The 12,060-nt window shown below is 43.0% G+C and overlaps 1 protein-coding gene across 5 annotated transcripts in view; it reads right to left on the minus strand.

Moving 5' to 3' along the window:
• magi2b (membrane associated guanylate kinase, WW and PDZ domain containing 2b) overlaps positions 1–5,756 on the minus strand; it is a 54,958-nt gene extending 49,202 nt beyond the window's left edge. For all 5 annotated transcript variants that reach the window (XM_034588706.1, XM_034588705.1, XM_034588710.1 and 2 more), the window contains exons 1-2: positions 5,435–5,756; positions 3,597–3,713 (exon numbers count right to left, since the gene is read on the minus strand). The gene's annotated coding sequence lies outside the window, so the exon portion shown is untranslated. The remainder of the gene's footprint in view (positions 1–3,596; positions 3,714–5,434) is intronic.
• Positions 5,757–12,060: the final 6,304 nt, after the last annotated feature.

A 12,060-nucleotide genomic window follows, 5' to 3' on the forward strand; every position in this document is an offset into this window, starting at 1 on the left:
GAGGTTTATGTTTTGTTGAGAATAAAGCATGTTACATGCTTGACACTTATATGTTTACATTATTCAAGTGGGTTTTTTTTTCTATCTCGAGCTGTGGTGTTGAGCTACATGGTGCAGAGAGCAATATAAAGTATTTTGTTCAGGAAAGTGCTTGTTACAACGGCATCAATTCTGCATTAACTGGAGTTTACATAAAAATGTCCTGCACGCAACAGGATTAAGGTGTCAACTTTCATATATTTCCCCACGTCACCATGATGGCTATTTTCATTATCAGTATCAGCAGGGGCCATCAGCCCTAGCGTCATCACCAGCCTCAACATCCTGGCCGTGTTCCTCCACAGCTTTTTTTTATCTTCTCCTCCTCTGAAGTCTCCAGTGGAGGATTCCCTGCCAGAGGCTGCGAAGCTGCGGGACAGCATGCGTCCAGAGTAGCGGATGTGAAGTGACAGAAGCTGCATGTACACTATTTATAGGCTATCTGAGTAGAGAAACGTGCTGCTCACTGTTGAAGCTATTTATAGAGCCTTTTACTGATGCCTCTGAGTAGAATGGAGGAGAGGAGATGGTTCTCTGGGGAATGACTTACGAGGCTCCCTCATATCTTCTTCTACCCCCATTCAGTGCACGTCCGTCCTTCGACTCACGCGCCTCTGCTCAGCTCATCCCTCCATCCTCTTCCCATCCTCTCACATCGACTCTCGGCTTCTCAATTTTGCTCCTCTGTCCGCTCTCTTCTTCCCTCCACACCTCTCCCCTGCTGATCTCCTCCTCCTTACCACCTCTCTTCCTCCATTTTCCCCCCACCTTCTTTTAAAGGCTCTTTGCTCATGTCCGCATCCATCATCTCCCCTCTCTGTTTACTATACCCCCTCCTTTCCGTTTCTCCCATATATTTTCCTGATGTTCTCACTTCTTCGGCCTCGTTTTACTGCCTTACACTCATATCAAACAGCCCCTCACACTATGCAGACAGTAAACCACCTACAACTCTTCTCCAGGTTCCTCAACAGCAAGTGCTCCTGCAGAGGCTCAGACTCATTATCTACTGAGAAGTATATTAGACTATCAGTAACAACTGCATCTAATGCTTCAACCTGAAAACTGAGATTGATCCCCCATATTCCCCCAAGTTCTCACTTCCTCTGCCTTTTAGTTTTCATCTGCGTGACATTTTGTGAAACCACTGATCAACTCTTGCAACCTGTGAGTGAGTGTTGCTCCCTAATTAAGTGAAAATATGTGTCTATATGAATGTTCTTTAAGTGGAAGTCGTGTTAGCATTTGGCATGTGTGCATGCTGAAGTGTGAACGCATGTGGAAAACAAACCAGCAAACAAGTAAACACACAGATTAAACACAGCAGCGAGCCTGCAGGCAACGATGTGAACAAGGTTATTAATATCAGGCGGAAAATTATCACATTGAATTCACTACATTTTTGGGGGAGAATAGCAAGACCTTGAGCCGAATGATGTAACAGGATGCAGGAGTTGATGTCAGCATGTAAGCCTTCTAGCTGTATGAACACACACTCTCACACACCTCCTCCCACGTCCTTCAGTGTGACAGCATGTTGTGATGCAGAGTGGCGTCTGCTTGTCAAGCTGACAGACTCGCACTGACAGCACGGTCAGACCGCTGCAGACACGGGAGAAAAACACTAATTTTATACCGCTCCGAACCACAACAACAAACTGCCTGCCAGGCACGAGCAGCGCGGCGCTCAGGACCATCATCCATGATTTCTAACTGTCTGATGCTGTGTCACTCTTACGGTTGAGCAGCGCCTGCTCCTGTGCATCTGCAAATGTATATGAAACATCCTCGTGTGCAGATGACCTGCTGACCAAAGACAAATTAAAGCAGGTCGGTGGAATTCTGTAATATCACAAATGTATTTAAATAAATTCAAATATTCAGCCTATGATTCAAAGCTGCAATGCAGGGGGTCTGTGAGTTGGAATTTCTATAATCTTCATTACACTGCATCAGCTTTGTTAAGTGATAGCTAGTTAATTATGGGGATGTCATTACCACTCACACATCACACAGAATAACTGTCTTTCTATTCTCACAAAAGGGCTGGAAGTGATTTAAAAAATGGTGAATAAACTATGGTTCCTGCTTCCAAAAGGGGCCTGTGCCGTCCTTCAGCCTCGACAGGGCCGAAGTGAGCAGGGACCTGCAGTGTTGAACCTCAGCCAGTCCCCATCACCTCAGCTGTCACCCTGTCAGTCCCCTTTCGCTGCACTATTACACAGCCAACAGGCAGAGAGAGGTAGAAAAAGAGAGGGAAGCAGGGTGGGCTATCTGGAGGTAAAACTGAGAGGCAGAGAAAATGTGATAGAGGGAGGCGGTGACCAAAAGCAATCAGAGAGGGAAAGAAGGAGGGAGATGCAGGGGGAACATGAGGGAGAGCAAAGCATGAAAGCAAAGAGATAAAGTGGAGGGAGGGAGGGGGGGAGGGAGGAGAGGAAAAAGAGGGAGAGAGAGGCTCAGGGACTGTGCAGCTGTGGAAGTGAATTAAACAATCACTTCTGTGTCAGCAGCTCAACACACCGGCAGAGGACTTCCAGTAGAGCAGAAGTGCTCGGCCGACGCAAAAACTATCAATGACGTCAAGAGGTAGCTCGGTTTTCTAATGATTCTGTATCCGTGTCTGTCTGTTGACGAACAAACAAACGGCCGGTTGGTTCATCTTAACACCCAGACGACATAACTGAGGTTATTAGACAGGATCCTGAAACGTCAAATCGGAGTGCACTGATCCACATGCTGCATGAAAGCAGTCACATCTGTAGTCTGCAGAGTCAAGCATCACAGTGGCTCCAGTCTCCAGAGAAGCTGATTCACGAGCCGCTCCGTGTATTGACAGCAGGCGGAGCTGCTGGGGACGACATCCCCTCCATGTTAATCGCGGCAATGACATCGTCCCCGCAACAGGTACATTGATAGCACAATACACAATCCACATCCACATGCAACCGACAGGAACGACGTGTCTGTTGGAGGATTCGTGTGTCCAGCTTGTCCAGTTTCTCACATACAGACAAAACAACCTTCTTCCTAATGTCCAATAGATTAACATGGTATTATTATTGTGCACCAATCAAAACCTGGTGTCTGTTTTAATGGTAACAATGCTGATCGGTGTATATCTGCGTGTGTGTTGTGCATGTCGAGCGTGTGCTGAAGGGGGTAGGGCGTCACAGCAACGCAAGCCTCGAGACAAGAGGGTGGTTGCCGTGGAAACCTCAGGCTGAGAGCTCGGCAGCCGGACGATTGAGGGAGAAGAAGGAGCGATAGACGGAGAAAGAGCATGTGTGATGAAAAAATACGAGAGCAATGTCCCGAGGGTGAGGAGGAAAAAACTAATACAGAAAAAGAGAAGGAAATAGAGCCGAAGGAGGAGGGAGGGGAAAGCGATATCTTAAAAAAGAGATAAAGACAATGAAAACCTACACACACACACAGTGAGGCAGAGGAGAGGAGGAAGAGATAAGACACGGCGAGGCAGAGGAGAGGCATGAAGGAGTGATGGAGGCCAGAAGGAAGAGGAAAGAAGAAATAGAGCCATGGTGACGTGCACTCACAGGGAACGGTGCGGAGGTAGAGGTTGTCTCTGATGATCTGCTGGTGGTCGTGGTCCACTGAGCCCTTGGAGAAGCGCAGGTTGAGGTAGTGCCGCAAATCCTTGTCAACCACTCCCCCTAGACACAGAAACAGGAAGAGAGATGTTACAGCTTGCTTTCATTTTGTTGGAGTGATCTCCAAACATATCACTGGTCTTTTGGTTCAAGATCTTGAACACTGTTCATTCGTAGATAATTCATGATGCCTGTGAATGTATTGGAAACAACCAGAAGATGGATTCAAACGTTGCTCAAACCCACATAGCTTATAATTCTAGTTGGCATCCCAAAAGATTCCAATGATACCGACTGTCTCACAGCGAAATCTGGGCAAAATCATACAGGAGGAATCAAGAATACTTCATATTGATGGAATGGTGCAGCTTCAAAAGATTTCCTTCATCCTAAGTCTCAATATTTTTCTCAGCGTCTGCAAACTTTGTCTAGCTTCAACAAACCTGATACAGAATGAATTATATTAGAACTAGCAACTTCTAAAATTGAAGATTTTTAAAAATCTTAAGGAATAAAAAGGGGGAAATGAATGTTCAGGGTATTACAGGAAAAAAATGTATTCTGTGTTTTAATATGATGTGAAAATGGTTTAAACACGTTGAAAGCTCTCACTGATTTTCACACCAAAGTCAAACAGCAACAGTGATTATAAACACTGACATTAATACACACACACACACACACACACACACACACACACACACACACACACACACACACACACACACACACACACACACACACACACACACACACACACACACACACACACACACACACATACACACACATATCATGGTAATTGTGTAAACCAGTGATCCCCTTGGGGCTAAATGTGCGGTGTCAGCAGGTTGGGTGACAAAGGGCTACAGAGGACAGAAGCTCCCACCACTTTGTCCCTGCCGCTCTGTCTGTGCTGCTGTAAAAGCTGTCTACCTTCTCGTTTGAGTCATTTACCTGAAACACAAGTGTGAGAAACTTAAGTGCAGGCAGAAGCCAAACGAACAGCGGGCCAACATATCTGTGCTGCACACACACACTGTATGATAATGTCCATGAATAGTTTCTCCTCCCTTCATTCCAAATCAAAGAAGCGAAGGAGGATGAGAGGAGGAGAAGTTGTTCTCCACACAACGCTCAGTATGCAAGACTATCACATCCGACAGCAGGGGGGGATGAGGTTATAAGCCATGCATTTACAAATGATAAACATGTCTTCGAACTCCTGCATAATCTATGTGACCTCCTGCCAAACTAATTTGACAGCGTTGGGCCTACCCATAAAGATTAATGCAGCGGTGACTTGTCAAAGGAAACATTCAGCACATACAGTCAGAGAGAGGATTCTTTACATTGACTCTCACTGCACCGGCTGTGTGAATACATGCATGTATGACTGTGTATGACTGTTGACTGTGGCTCTGTAATAATGAATCCTTTTGGAATAACATCTTATGTAAACTGACACCATTTTAGCGAAGGCTGTGAATTGCTTCACAGAGGAGAGGAGAGGAGAGGAGAGGAGAGGAGAGGAGAGGAGAGGAGAGGAGAGGAGAGGAGAGGAGAGGAGAGGATGAGAGGGACGGAAAACAAAGGAAGATACGGTGAAATCTTGATTAGGAACATTAGGACTGCTGCAGTTTTCCGAGGGCTAAACATCAGACATTTGACATGCACAGACACCAACACACATATATGTGCATGCACACCAACACACACACACAAAAGACATGGTCAGAGGGAGCGATGGAGAGACAGACACCGTCAAGAGAAAGGCAGTGCACCTCATCAGCAGCTGCCACAGATGTTGAGAAAAAGCAGTCCTTTCTCCACAGGTATACATCCACAGACAGCCTGTCCTCTCAGGCGTCCTCTAGCCTCGCAAACAACCGCTGCACATCTTCTGCCGCCTTGGCGAAACCTCACTGTCGTCCCTCCTGCCTCCGCTTCTCAACCGCTGCTCCAACACACGCAGCACACGGCCACAGCCAATTTTAATCCCAGAGAGGAGGACGAGGATGAGGGGGAAGGGAGATGGTGAGAGACGTGGAGAGATGGAGAGAGACGACGACCGTCGGGAGAAAAGAGAGGAGGAGGAGGAGGAGATGTGCCAGTGGGATGCCGGGCTACAACAACCTGCCTGTGGATCGGCTAGGCAGCTTCCACAGTCTTGCAGCAGCCCCTATCTGCTGCTGCAGTTATTGCACTGGAGTGTGTGTGTGTGTGTGTGTGTGTGTGTGTGTGTGTGTGTGTGTGTGTGTGTTTGTGTCTGTGCAATTTGTATGTGTGTTTGAATGAGATTGAGAGAGAGAAACATGCAGTGCACAGGAAATAAATGTTTATGTGTGTGAAAGCGTTTGTAGATGTGTGTCTGTCTCTCTGTGTATGTGCGTGTGAATTCACCCAGATGCTCCCTGTCATTCCTCAAATACTCGGTGTCTCGCCCACCAGATGCTCTCCCTGTTTGACCTTGTGTGAACGTCACCAACTAGAGAGAAATACTGAGAAACGCAGAAGCAGCAGATGTCACACTGAGGTTACACACTCATACGCACACGTGGGGCTGATGAGCTCACAGCTGCAGATGCCAGTGACGATGCCTTGAGCGCCGTCTTGGGCAGGGTTTGGTCTAAATACAAGGCATAAACAAACACCAACTCATGATATGAGCACTTAGCTGAGGGCTCAATTGAGTGTGAAGGAGGATATAGCTAAATATATTTAAAAGGAGCTTTATTGGTGTAATGTTCAAATTGAGCAAATGTAGCGTGCTTAGAGTCAAACCTGACTCTGTAAACATCACAGTCAGCTTATTTTGTGACTGGCTGCTCCGGCAGAGCAGGAGAAATTTCGGAGGAAGACAGTTTTATAGATTTTCAAAAATTGTGGCACACCAAGGGGAAAACGATGACAGCCGCGATCAGTCACAAACTCATCAAGGCAAACAGCAATCATTGCAGCTTCTGCTCAGCGGACCATTGCATAAGTACACAGGTCCATGCAGGTCACATAGTCTCCTGCCCATCAACTGTTCCCCCAAAAAAAGATAAAAACACCAATCGTGTAGTGACATTTCAACAAGGTGGCCCATTGAAGCTGTCAGCACCACATTCCGTCCTGCAGCTCACTAACTGCAGTAACTGTCTCCTCCAGCAGCCTCCACCTTATTAATCAACACACCACGAATGCACAGTGGCTCTCTGTGGATGTGTCTGTCAAATTTATCTGTTCAATATCTTGCAGGATGTGTCTTCTGTGTTACTGCTGGAGAACTTATGTCTTCACAATAAAAAACAACTATGCAGTGAAAGGTTCTGCATGATGAGAGAGAACATTAAGACACACCCGGTGAGTGTGTTTAACCTTGTATAGCTTTTAGTTTCCAGAGGTATTGGCAGATAGAGTCAAACACGACGTGCCTTTGTTGCTTAGCAACACAAAAAAAAAGCAGATTTGTTTACACAGCTGTTGATTTACCAAACACACCAACACCGGTTATTTGTTTGTCAGTATGTAACCTAACCTTTAATCCTAAATATCTAATTCCAATGATTTGATTGTATTCACATGGGAGATATTCTACAATAAAGTGCACTTCAAATGTCAATAAACTCATCATTTAAAAATCAATACAAATCAAAATCAATAAAAAATCATTTAACTATTGGGGCATTTATACAATAGACTGTATGTAAAGAAGGACTGACTCATGATTGGTTGAGCGCCTGTATTAGAAGGACATTGGTACCACGGCTCCATCCCATCCCGAGGTCGCTACTGCACAGACTCCAAATGATGTGTTCAGGTTTTTTGCTTAATTTCTTGATGGGGAATGAGGAAGTGGAGATCTGTCATCCATCTTTATAAACAGTCTATGGTTTATGCTCTCAGTTGATGACATACAGAAGAGCTGGAAGAGTGGGGAGAGAGAGGAAAAAGATGACATACAATTGGACTGGAATAAAGAGAAATTGCCGTTTACGTGACATGCATCATAGCCCCTATGGTTTTTGAGAGAGTTAATGGTTATTTTGCTCTACAAAACAATGTGGAACAGAAAGGCAGGAGATATTCATACAAGACTTAAAAACAAAAGCCATTTCAAACGAGAGCACAGCGAAAATATATAAACCGGTCCATCCTAAACAATAGATATTCCTGCAGTTTTACAATTTAAAATCTGTGAGTAGATCTAATTAGTCAGCTAGTATTTATTTCAACTGACAAACACGATGAAGGTACAATTTGAGACACCCTATAGTGAGTAAATCTAAGGAATAGTTTGACAAGATACTCTCCTCCTTGAATACAATTGATAACTGATTGACGTTTTATTTCAACTGTGATGAGATGTTCACAGTTGTGCGGGTTCAGCAGCAGACGTCTGTATAAACAAGCTGCCCTTCTTCCACTTGATGGTGTAAATACCACAAAAACCAAGCCCAGAGCCCACAGGCTTGTTCTGGTATTTACAACACTTCAGTAAAGAGCCTGCAGTTGATTTCAATTATCACTGTGAACAAGAAGAAGCAGATTTGACATGAACTCAATCACTGTTGCTGCTGATGTGGTTTATTGACTCTCTCTGAGCAGCTAGACCAACAGAGCTTCCACTCCCACAGAGGACTTTGATTTTCTCCTCATTAAACAAGGAGAAATTTGGGATTAACGTCTCTTTCAAATGTTTTTTACACCATACAAACGTTTTCTGTGACACATTGACCACATATTAGTGGAAAGTCCCTTCAGTTCTTACCTTATTTTGAATTTTTGAGACTACAACAACTTGATTTGCTTGATTTTAATGTTTACATTGAAGGCTGTATTGACAAATGTGTCATAAATCAGAATCACTTCAGCTTTTAATCAAAATTAATCTGACCTGTAAAAACACACATAGTGTGGAAACTCCCGTTGACCAAACCTTAAAAAAATCTAACATAAAATTTGTATTCAAGACTAAATCCAAACTAATGCCTTTATAAGATGAGGACCAAAGATCTTCCTAATTTTTCGTTTCCTTGTTTAAATGATAAAAACCTTAACATGGTGTTGTTCAACTTTCCATCTTTCCCGGCACATTTATCTGGGGGAACATTACGGCACAGGAGGATTAAAGCTGTGAGACAGCAGGCCTGATAATGATACAACTCTTCTCCAGGAGGTTAATCCTGCGCTCAACACCCTCAGCAGGTCAAGATCACACTCCAACCTGAGGCTGAGCTAACCAGCACGCAAACTATCAGCTCAGAGAAAGACTGGGAAGTCAGATATTCAACACAGCAACACAGAGCTCAGCCTCACCTGCTGAGCACCCATCGCTGCTTTTCAAGCTAATTCCATTTCTCACGCACATCTGTTTTTTGACCTTTTAACTTGTACTGCGCTGTATTTGTGTTAATAATTGGCCCATAGGATGAATAAGTCATACTCTTGTTTCAGATGTTTGACTTGATCTGCAGTTTTTTCATGTTCTTATATTCTTAGTATTGCTAATTATTGCTTGTTTACATTTTATAGTGTTACTGTTTCAAATTTGAATTAGGATTAAGAAGAAAAAACTGTCCAGCATCAACCAAAGTTAGCAGCAGCCTCCCAGAAGCAGAATACTCACAACACACCCAAATGCAGGAACACGGCTGGATTATATTTGAGCTCCTTTTCCAACATCTGGCTTCAATAACTTTAATAAAGTCACAAATTGAACAACAAGTTAGCGTCGTCACTTTTTGTGTCCCTGTTAAACACTTTTGTCATCTGTCAAATCAAGTCAGATTGATTTAAATAGCACCTTTAAAACAACAGGACTTGAGCCAAAGTCCTTTACAAACATAGCAAAGGAAAAACAACACAAGTATGAATAAAAAGAAAGCTTTTGAAAACTTGCAACTTGCACCATTTTTCTGTATTTGGTTATCATGTGTATTTGCAATGATAACAAATGTTTTCAAAGTGATGAAGTTGGTTTTAAGTTGCTTGTGTTTTTCTATTAGCTTGTGTTTTCTTGAGTTGCAATGTTGACCTCTCAGGGCCACCATAGGAAACGATGTGGACTTCACAAATGGGGGGAAATGGTTTATGTTCATGGTTTATCTGTTTAACTTGCTAATAACTTGTCCGTAATTTAAACTGGAGCTTGCTTGAGGGAGGAGCAGTTAGGTTTAGAGACCGACAGGAGCCATTCTGTTTGGTTTGGGAGGCATAATTAGGTCGGACATGCCCTCTCTTCCAGGAGGCCGAGAGCGAAGGGAAGCAAATTGATCTTTTAAAATCTCTCTCCTCACAAAGTTTTACCGTTAAGTGCAAACAACCTTGTAGTCTTTAGGGACAGATGCCTGCATGCAAACTCTGACTCATTCTGCACATGAACAAACACACACACAAGGCCAAGTGTTAACAGATACATGTAAAACAAAACCTCATAATTACAGAGGAGAAACAGTGAGACATAAACATGGTGCAGAATCAAGTCAAAGCGGAGGAACGTTCTAACAATTCTCCAAATCCGACCTCGGTTTACTTTCACGATTTTCTTTTTGAGGTGAGGTCGACCAAAAGTTTCCACACTGGTGTAATAACTCCATCGTGATTGGACCAAAAATAGTTATGTATAACATGCAATTGAATAAAAACATGAACCAGCACAAGGAGAATACCAAGGCGAAGGGAAAAAGGGAGCCACAAACAGTTCCCTCATCCTTTACCCAGCTACAAGATGGTGGACATTTGCATCACAGTTCTCAGATAGTTTCAGAATCCTTACACCCCTGCACTCAAAACTTTCAAGTCCAAAAACACACTTCCAATATAACTTTTCTGCACACAATTCTTTGTCTTCTGTTGTTGACACACACACATAAACACTCCCCCCTATCCTCTTACTAAAGCACAGACACACTAGACATGCACCACAAAAAATCACAACAGATCGAATTTCAGCGACACAAACACATCCCCATGCTCAGCAAACCGAGGGGCTGTCTGGCCGGTTAAAGGCTAAGATCTGAGCTGATGGTTGGGGGTGTCAGGGGAGAGCTGAGGTGAAGTGCGGCTGTACCCCAGTGGTTGTCATGGAGAACAAAACTCGCAGTTGCTGATCGATAGCTTTTCCCACACTCCCACAAGAGGTCACACAGGCCACAGAGAAGAACCAAACTGCAGGGCGAGAGCTTCACACACAAACTTACAGTAAATAGAGGAAGATTTCTTTGTCTCTCATTCAAATTCTGCTCAACTGTGCATCATACACAATGTTCCACCCTGGTCATCTCCAGCAAATACCACCAGAGCCAACCACTGAACAAACACACACACATTCACACACACAGACTATTATCATCCATTTTATAAAACTCCAACCTCAGTCCATGTTTTCTTTCTTAGTGTGTATACATAAATGACCTGAGGGAGGATATAGAGTGAATCTAAAAATAAATATGACATTTTCACAGCAGGACCATGTTTGCATCAAATTTATGAGTAAATAATAACATCACTAATCTCTAATCATGGAACAGACTCATCTCCAATGTTAATAGCTTCACCTTCTCCTGCCATGACAAGACAAAATGTCTGCTCATTAACATGGGGAGGATTAAAACAACAGAGGTCTGATAACAAACTGATATGATGCTTGTCATGTCATGATCAACGTTAAAAAAAAAAAGACAAGATTTATTCAAGAAGTAAACAACCGATGATGAAGCTTGTCAATGAAGCACATCACTCGAAAAAATAAATTTCCAGCTGCAGAAATGAATGTGTATAAAAAGAAAGATGGAGGTCTTGTTATTATTATTATTATTATTATTATTATTATTATTATTATTATTATTATTAATGTTCTTGCATCAAATGAGAGAAAACAACTGTCCACTGTTTTGTTTGTTTGTTTGTGTGCTTGGCTCCTGCTGACTTGACATTAAAATGCTTACAACATAAACAAGTTAACTTAGTGGAGAAACATAAACTCAAAAACCCAACAAACGTACCTTACTGTCACGTCCAATGGAGATGAAGTTGAATTTCATTCTTCAAAACAACCTTAATTACCGTAATTCTAAACTCACGTTTAAACTTACGTTTACAGTTTACAGTATATTAAGCATCTTTTTCTGGCTTGAAAAACACCTTCTGGCATGAAACATTTCTATCTTATCTTTAATTCATTCCTCCAGACCTGGGGTTCTCTGCATTTTAACAACACATTTCAACTATTCTGCATTTCCTACTTTGCTTTTTGGACTTCACTCTATTTCTATAATTCTTCTATTCTTTTTTACTCTTTAACTCCATTTCCTGTCTGTTTCTCCTTTGACCCGGCTGACATTTAAGTTTCACAATTTCTTTCTCTCAGCATCTTCACCCACCTCTCCAGTCGTCCAAGACCACCCTTGTCTGCACACTCTGT

The sequence above is a fragment of the Hippoglossus hippoglossus genome, chromosome 6 (assembly GCF_009819705.1).
Source record: "Hippoglossus hippoglossus isolate fHipHip1 chromosome 6, fHipHip1.pri, whole genome shotgun sequence".
Taxonomy (NCBI): domain Eukaryota; kingdom Metazoa; phylum Chordata; class Actinopteri; order Pleuronectiformes; family Pleuronectidae; genus Hippoglossus; species Hippoglossus hippoglossus.